At 43.4% G+C, this 9284-nt stretch overlaps 1 long non-coding RNA gene across 1 annotated transcript in view; it reads right to left on the bottom strand.

The window, feature by feature from the left end:
• Positions 1 to 2740: 2740 nt before the first annotated feature.
• LOC116093563 overlaps positions 2741 to 9284 on the bottom strand; it is a 9897-nt gene continuing 3353 nt past the window's right edge. The window contains exons 2-5 of the long non-coding RNA XR_004119744.1: positions 7578 to 7827; positions 6745 to 6854; positions 3854 to 3873; positions 2741 to 3081 (exon numbers count right to left, since the gene is read on the bottom strand). This is a non-coding gene — a long non-coding RNA (uncharacterized LOC116093563). The remainder of the gene's footprint in view (positions 3082 to 3853; positions 3874 to 6744; positions 6855 to 7577; positions 7828 to 9284) is intronic.

The following is a 9284-nucleotide window of genomic DNA, read 5'->3' as shown; positions in this document are numbered from 1 at the left end:
GACCAGGCTGGCCTTGACCTCAGAAATCTGCCTGCCTCTGCCTCCCAAGTGCTGGGATTAAAGGTGTGCACCACTACTAACCAGCTATTGTGTCAGTTTTTAGAATACTAAATATTTAGCTAAGGGCCATGGGTTCTAGGCCAGAATCATCAGCATTACCTGGGACTTGTGAGAAATTTATACCTGGGCCTACCAAATCAGGAACTCTGGTTACAAGGCCCAATCATCTACTTCCACAAGTTTGCCACAGTACGTGCGTGAGTACCCCTGACCAAGCAGCACAGCAGTGAGCTCCCCACCCTCCCACCCAGAACTGTCCAGGTTGTCTATAACCTGGCAGCTGAAGGATCAACAGCCAACATAAGAGAGGCCACCAAGCCTCTGCCCGGCAGCCTCCATTCCGTGTGGTCAGTGCCTATGTCATACCTGTTTAAATGTTTTCACTATAAGCTTTATTGTGGTCAGCATTCGGTGAGTCCGGCCCATAGGCACTGGCATAAGTAAGGCAATGCTCTGATGTCATGTGAAGGGTTCGTGCTGTTCTTTGAACCCTCTGGGCTCACAGCTCTGTCCTGAGCATGCTCTGTCTTCCTTCCTCTTGCTGCAGAAAACCAGGCCACTGTTAAGTTGTAATGGTCAGCAGACCTTCACTGGCCCTGAAATAGTGTAGAGTAGTGTAGTGTGGAGTAGTGTAGTGTAGTGTGGTGTAGTGTAGTGTGGTGTAGTGTAGTGTAGTGTAGTGTAGTGTAGTGTAGTGTGGTGTGGTGTAATGTAGTATAGTGTGGTGTGGTGTAGTGTAGTGTAGTGTAGTGTGGTGTAGTGTAGTGTAGTGTAGTGTAGTGTAGTGTGGTGTAGTGTGGTGTAGTGTAGTGTAGTGTGGTGTGGTGTAGTGTAGTGTAGTGTGGAGTGGTGTAGTGTAGTGTAGTGTAGTGTAGTGTGGTGTAGTGTAGTGTAGTGTAGTGTAGTGTAGTGTAGTGTAGTGTAGAAAACAGTATAGTACTTGTTTCTCACCTACCTATTCCTAAAGAAAACCAGCAGCATTGACAGGCTAGTGCAATGGTTCTCAGCCTATGGATCACAACTCATTTGGAGGAATCAAACGACCCTTTGACAGGGGTCACATAACACATATCCACATTATAATTCATAACAGTAGCAAAATTATGGTTATGAAGTAACAATGAAGATCATTTTACAGCTGGACAGCACTTCAGCACAAGGAACTGCATTAAAGGACTGCAGCATTAGGAAGGTTGAGAGCCTCTGGGCTAGGATATTAGGGACTTGTCTCCTTGCAATAAAACAACTGACAAAAGAAGCTTAAGGAATGAAGGGTTTTGGTCCTGTGAAGGCTCTATGCCCCAGTGTAGGGGAATGCCAGGGCCAGGAAGTGGGAGTGGGTGGGTGGGTGAGCAGGAGGAGGGTGGAGGAGATAGGGGGTTTTCTGAGGGGAAACCAGGAAAGAGGACAACATTTGAAATGTAAATAAAGAAAAAATCTAATTTTTAAAAAAAAGGAATGAAGGGCTTACTCTGGCTCACAGTTCCAAGGGATGCAGTCCATCATGCAGAGAAGGTCTGGTGGCAGGAGGCAACTGCTTGCACTACACCCAGTCAGGAAGCAATGCATACTTGTGCTCTGTTTGTTTCTTTCTTTTTATTCAGTCCAAGGATCTCACCGCCTCAAGTAGCTTAACCCAGACATTCACTCATAGACATGCCCAGAGAGTTGTTTCCATCATGATTCTGGTCCCAACGAATTGACAATGGAGATTAGCTGCCATGGTCAGTAGCCTTTTGTTTTGCTGTGCTATGCGTACGTCTTGACTGGATGGTGTTGATAAACAGACGTTTTAGAGCAGTTTCAGGTTCAGAGTAAAACTGAGCAGAAAGTGCAATGTGCGCTGTGTACTTTCAGCCTCCATATGAACACAACCTATGTCTCAATCGGCATCTGTCACTGGTTGTGGGTTTGGACAAACTATAATGGCATGTGTCCAGTGTTATAGTACCATCGAGGGCAGTTTCCCTGCTCTAAAGATCCACTATGGTCCTCATATGTCCCCAACCACTGAGGACCATGGTGTCTTCACTGTGTTGTAGTGTTGGCATTTGGGGAGTGTCATAATGTCGGGATCATAATACAGCCTTTACAGGCTGACTTCTTTCACTCAGTAATTTGCACCCACATGTCCTCCACATTGTTTCCTGGCTAACGTCAGCACAAAATGACAGTCCAATCCCCAGAGGGCCCCAATTGCTCCATTCACCTAACCAAGAGTGTTTGGTTGCTTCCAAGTTTGGGCAATTACAAATAAAGCTATTATCACCTCACCACTCTTTGTGTGGACATACATTCTCAATTAATTTGGGTAAAGGCAAGGAGATGCCATGACTGGATTATACCACCAAAACTGATATGTCATGTTGCAAATCTGTGCGTCCTTCAGTGGTGCAGAAGTACTCCTGATGCTCCACAGCCTCACCTCCATTTGGTACTGTCTGTGTGTTTGAGCCATTTTAATAAGTATGTGATTCACCTTGCTTTAATTTGAATTCTCTATTGATATATAAGGTTGAGCAGTTTTCTACATGCTTATTTGGTATCAGGATGTTTGATGACACTTCTATTCAGATCCTTAATCTATTTTTTTAACTTTTTAGATTTATTTATTTATTACATGTAAGTACACTAGCTGTCTTCAGACACTCCAGAAGAGGGCGTCAGATCTCATTACAGATGGTTGTGAGCCACCATGTGGTTGCTGGGATTTGAACTCAGGACCTTCAGAAGAGCAGTTGGTGCTCTTACATGTTGAGCCATCTCTCCAGCCCCCCTAATCTATTTTTAATCTGTTCATTTCTTGATTGTTGGATTTTAAGAGCTCTTTGTATATGTTAGCAACTGTTCTTCATCAGATGTCTTCTGCAAATATTTTCTCCTAGTCGGTGAACTGCCTGCTCCATCACTTGAGGTTGGCTGCTTTGCTTTTAATGTTTTGTTTTGTTTGTTTTATTTTTCCTTTTTAGTATATGGAAGTGAAGTTCACAGATCTATCCTCTGAAGGTTCATTGAAATAAACTGACAAAGATTGAGAAGAAGAAAAATCATTCAAGGTTAATAATATGCAAAAGAGGGAAACCGCAGCAGAAGTCACAGAACTATAATTACCTTTTTATTTAAAAACTTAGATACTCCTTCTTCTATAGGGAAAGCAGGAAATTGGAGTGTAGAGAACTTTGAGAGCTTGAAAATGACTCTTAGTGGGAAGTGAGTAGTCCCCGAGATGATCTCTGGAGTTTGAATGAACCCAGGGGACTTAGAGGGAAGTCTGTCTGGAGTAGTTGAGCTCCCTGCCCTCCTTTGCAGGGACAGACGCCTGAAGTGGGGAGGAAGGTATTCTCTCTCAGTGCAGATTGGGAAACTCCCAGGTCTCTCCCTATCTTGGGGCCAGAGGAAGAAGGATGTTTTTAGGGTCTTTTAATTCTCTTTAGATCAGATTGCTCAGCATCCTAAGAAATGCCCTATTTTCAGGGCAGGATTCTCTGAGTCCCGATAGTAGCAAAGATACAAAGGGAGAAAATAATGAATGTGTAGGGAAGGCCTCTAAAATTCTCTACTCTGAAAGTCTCCAGGCTCCTGCCCTCAGTCCCACCCCTCCCCAGAAACAAAGCTCTAGCCTTAGATGGGAATCCCACCACCAGCAGCCAAATGTCCCCCAGAACAACTTTCGGCTCCAATAGGCAAATGGTCACACCTTTGGGGCCAATGGACTCTTTGAGAATCTAACCAAAACATAAAATTCACATACACACATCATACGTGATTTTACATACTATCTCTGGGTACTTACAAACTTCTCAAGGCTCATTCCTGATGTCAAGTTTGGTGAGCATGTTAGAAGAGCAGGGTGGGGAGAAAAGGGAAAAATAAATAAATAAAAGAGTTGAGTTACTAAAAGAGAGCCTGGCAGTGGACCAAAGATTAAAGTGTAAGCCATTCTCCTTTAATGAAAATGTCCCAAATTGTTCCAAATTCACAGTCCATATCCTCAAAGTCCCATAGGCCATTTCCTGGCCAGTCTCTTGCTCTTTTGAGATTAGTAGAAAAAAAATGAAATCGCTTAGAAAGGTAATCTAGCCCTGATGGTCATACCTCGTAGCCCCAAACCAAACAGAACACACAGTCTACCCTCCTCCTGCTTAGTCTTCCCAGAGCTGCTCTCTTCCCAGAGCTCTCCTCTGCCCCCAAGGTTCCACCCAGTGGGTGTGTTACATTAGGCTGTGGTGGTCCACAAAGACAACTGGGACCTGGATAAAACAAATGAGGCACCAACATTATAAAATTTAAGAGGACTCTGCCAAGAAGTACAACAGTGAGGACCCCTTCTCACAATGACACTCTATTTTCCTCCCTTTTGCCTAACATTCTAAGTTCTTAAGGAAAAATCACAACTGAATGATTAAGGCATTGCTAAAATCTTTCTTTAGTTGAGAAAAAAATAGAACATCTCATTCCCTCAGAAAATACCAGAATGTGTAGCAATCCCTCCCACCCCACCCCCATTCCAGTTCTGAGCATCAGCTAACTCAAAGGATGGAAACTGATGTCAGGTTAAACTTGCAGAAAAGTAGTGTGCTTGTTTAAAGAGGCTGGAAAGCTAGTTCAGTATCTAATGGCTCTTGTTGCTCTTATAGAGGACCTAGGTTTGACTTCCGGTCCCCCATACAGTGGCTCACTACCATCTGTAACTCTAGTTCCATGGGACACCACACCCTCTTCTGGCTTCCACAGGCACCAGGCACACATGTGATGTAACAAGCCCTAGACCTTAGCACAACTGACACCATGACAGAGGTACCATTTTAATATTAAACCTTAGGACGGAGGCCCCAACACCTGCCAAAACGGGAACAAAGATCTAGCCCATAGTTCCAGCAAAGTCCCTAAAAGTACTAACCTTGCACTTACCTTCTATGTTCTGTTTCTTGTTAACTGAAGTGTGACAATCAAGATGTAAGTTTTGACTGTACTATAAGAGGATGTCTGAATCTTTTGATCTGGGACTTACGGCTGGAAGTAAGCCACAATTTGAATGCTGGAATTTGAAGGCAGGTATTCTGAAGAGCAGCAAGAACCATAAACTGCTGAGCAATCTTTTCAGCCTCCCTCTTTTCTGAACATTTTTGAAAATTATGTTTTCAAATTGACAGTTTTTAAGAGGTTTTGCTTCCTCTTATTCTTTTAAAATGTTTAATATATTGCACAGACATATTACGTTTCGAAATAATACAAAAATTGCTAAAGTTTCTGTAATGAATGTGGTGACTAAAAATAAAGGTTTACGTCCTAAACTTGAAAAAAAAAAAAAGATTTAGGTTTTGTGCGCCAAAGACAGAGGGCTATAAGGCTCAGGGCTGCGTGATATGGGGAAGTTCCCAGTGCAGTGGCAAGCCAGCAATATAGACTTTCTGTTCGGCTTACCAGTGTCCATGTGGTAGTCTCCGATGGGCTTGCCTTGCAACATTTGTGCACATGCGTATATACAGGCAAAACACTCATCTACATACAATTAAAAGAATCTAATTTTTAAAAGAAAGAACTGCGGTAACTAGTACTGGAGACATGGTTCAATCTGAAAGGACATTGCTTAGTATATGCAAAGTCCTGGATTCAACTCCCAAGACTGCAAGAAAAAATATTATGAAAGAATTATTGAAACTAGCCCCAGAAGTCAAGGCTAATTGCAATGCTCTATCCAGAGGTAAAATGTAAAAGGTGTCACAGGCCCTGGATGTTAAAGACTCCACATATTACACATACTGCCAGCTCTGCTTCTCCTTTCCTGCCCTATAGAAAGCTTTCTGTACCTGGTTTCCTAAAATGGACTTTGCCGAATGGTGACAACAGCTTCCCCACCGTCTCAGGTGCCAGTCCTTAAATAAATCTGGTTCCCTTCCCATCAACCATCAGCTCTTAGGTATTGGCTTTTAAGCAGTGAGCAGATGGACTTGGGTCATAAGAGAAATCCATCCAGGAGTTATTTGGCTGGCTGTCAGGAGAGAGGAACCAACCATTCTCCAGCCCAACCAAATTAAGTTGGTTTATAGAAACCACCACTACTTGAGACCAAACTCCCTGCTGTTTCACAAATCCCAGCCTCTCACCTCTGGTGCTCTTGAGAGAATAGGGGCAATAGATCAGCTCCCATCCATGAAAGAGGACACAGTACCTTACTAACAGAGAGCCCTGGAGAAGCTGGTATGGGGCTGAAGTGAAGGTTAAAGGTCTTTTTCCACATCTCTCGGGGTGAATGTGGCCTAATGTCTGCTGGCCAGCTTCTTCGCTGAGTTGGAGGAAGCTACCCCATAAGAGCCAACTATTGGCAGTCAAACCTGGTCCTCATACAGACTCTTCTTAACAGTGTCCATCCTGAACTCTCCCAAGCCCTTCCTACAGCTCTGCAGTCTTACCACTCCTTTCCCAAAGAAGTAGATTCTACTGCCCAGCAAACCCCAGCTCTTGGCTTTCTTCTGTCCATCCCACAGTCTTTCCCTGTCAACTGTCTGAGGTTTCCCTAGTCTTCCCAGGCCTAGGAAATTCCAGTTCAGGAGAGGAAGGACAGAGATTGTCCTCCTGGCCTTCTGAACCACCCTCCAGCCCTGGCAGCAGGGAAGAAGGCAGAAGAATGTGATGGAGCAGCCAGTAACTGATGATGGCAGGGAGAAGCTCATCAGTACTTACTCAGGTGTGAAGCTGGTGAGCCTGGGAAGCTAAATAGGGTGTGAAACACATCCTTAATGTCTTTTTGAATGGGGAAGCCTTTTCATGCTGGATCTTCCAGTCCAGGCCATCTGGAAGGCAGAAGAGATAGATAGACTCTGTGTCTTCAATTTAGGATGTACTATCCCCACTCATGGGCTGTCCACCTCTCTGTTCTCCTGGTCTTTCTGCCTTCTCACGGGCTTTATCCAACTTGCCTGTCACAACAGCTATGTTCAATCTTGGAAAGGGCTGATGCTGAGGCCACTGAAGTAGGGAGGAACGAACAGGTGGGCAGGGACGCCTAGGAATTAAAGGAATTTTTTTTTCTATCTATTTCTCTTAAGGAAGGTAGTTTTCAGAGTTAGAAGACTACAGATAGTAACATTACTATAAAAAAAAATGCCCAGCAAAGAATGGACAGCCTATATATCATTTAAAGTGTTCAAAAAAACTTTTGATGGCCTCAGAAAGAAAGCTTGGAAATCTAGAAGTTGTCCATGTAACTTTGGGAGATGGTACAGTTTCCTCACTCACAAGGCATCCCACAAAATGTTTTGCCTCTTGGATGTCAGGAACATGACAGATTTACTAAATCTCTTCACTGCACCAGCCACTGGACTAAGTATAGGTGACCAAATTAGTAACAGCCACATTAGCTATGTGTTTCTTATGGACTGACCAAGGTGTTCTAAGAACGTTATCACACTGGATTCCCATAAGCAATCTATCAGCTAGACACTGTCATTATCACATTAATTAAGGAAAAGATTCATAGTCTCCATCGGGGAATCAGTGGGACAGGATAGACTCACAAGCCAAGTCCACAATCTTAATCATGTGGAAGATGTCAATCATGTTGAATCATGTCTCTCTTCAAACGTATTTCTTTGGCATGGTTTGAGTTGGTGGCTCATAGAAAGCACAGACCACAGAAATGGCTGTGAAAGTCTCCCTCCATAAAAGAACTATACATCTATTCAGGAAGGCAGCGTTCATGAAGGAAGCAGCCAGGGAAGGGTTAGGCTGTTCTATCAGACGTCTTCCTTTCTGCCTGGAAGGATCCTTTTGCAGGAAAAAAAAAAAAAGACCAGAGTGAGCCATCTGCCCAAGTAAGGATGACCATGGGCAGCAAGAACAGGACAGCAGACAGCACATGCTATACTCCTCCTCGCTTTGATCTTCTACAGTTTGCATCCATTCCTTCCCCCAATAAATCCCTGTCCAGGCCCTTTGTCTGCCACTGTATAAACTTCAACTGTCTAGCCTTGAGTCTTGAGCTTTGTATACAGCTTTCATAGTTTTACACATTAACAAACTTGTCATGTTTTCCTGTTAATATGTCAACTGCCCATTTATTTATAGACAAAAATGATTAAACTTTCAAAGGCAAAGAATAAACTGAAACTTTTTCCTAAACCAAGCTGGAAAGATGGCTCAGTGGGTAAAGAGCTCACTGTGCAAGCATGAGGACCTAAGTTCAGTTTCCCTGCACTCACAAAAAAAGGAAGGCCCTGGTGTACACATCTGTAACTGCAGCACTGAGGGAGGGGTGCAGAGCTAGGAGGATCCGGAGAGCTCTCTAGCCAGTCAGTCTAGCCCAAACAGCAAGCTCTAGGTCCAGTGAGAGACTCTTGTCTCAAAATCAGACTTTAAGGTGGGTGAATGAGAGAAGACACCCAACCTTGACCTCTTGTCTCCACATGTGCACTGCCCACACGCAGTGCACACACATACACAGTCCTTAAGGCTAATTTTTCCCCTAAACTACTATTGTACCCTGCTTCTCAAGATAACAAAAAAAAAAAAGGAAGGAAGGAAGGAAGAAGAAAAGAAAGAAACACCAAAGAAGAGAATCTCTGCCTTATGGACCTCACAGTCCGTATTTAGCCCAACACTTATATTTCTGAGTAAAGCTTTATTGAAGACTGAGGCAATAGTAGAGTCAATGATGAGCTTGCCTTGCAAGCATAGGGACCTATGTGTAGATCCCAGTAACTGCATAGAAAGCCAGCTGTGGTGGGAAAGCAGCAACAGGAAGACCCCTGGGACTTGCTGACTAGCTTGCCATGCTTATTCGGTTAACTGAGTTCAAGGTTCAGTGAGACCTTGTGTAAGATGGAAGATGGAAGATGATAGAGGGGACACCCAACACTGACATCTGTGGACTGGCTTCAACAAGAACAGACATGCATGCACCATGTACACACATACATGCAATACATATACATGCATACACCACACAAAAAAATTTTTAAAAAGTAAGGCTTTATTGAATCAAACTCATTTATATAATCCACTATCGATGTCTATGTTTACATTATGATAGCAGATTTGAATGACTGTGACAGAAATTGCATGGGTCACAAATCTTGTTTATTGAAAATAACTTTTCACGCAGTACCTTTTGATTATGGTTTCCCCTCTTACATCTCAGATCTTTCCCAGATCCCCTCCAAAAAAACAAAAAACAAAAAAAAACAAAAGAAGAGAGAGAGAGAAAGAGAGAGAGAGAGAGAGAG

Source organism: Mastomys coucha, unplaced genomic scaffold (genome assembly GCF_008632895.1).
Source record: "Mastomys coucha isolate ucsf_1 unplaced genomic scaffold, UCSF_Mcou_1 pScaffold16, whole genome shotgun sequence".
Taxonomy (NCBI): Eukaryota; Metazoa; Chordata; class Mammalia; order Rodentia; family Muridae; genus Mastomys; species Mastomys coucha.
The sequence above is the reverse complement of the archived record's forward strand: the minus strand, read 5'-3'. Positions and strand labels throughout refer to the sequence as shown.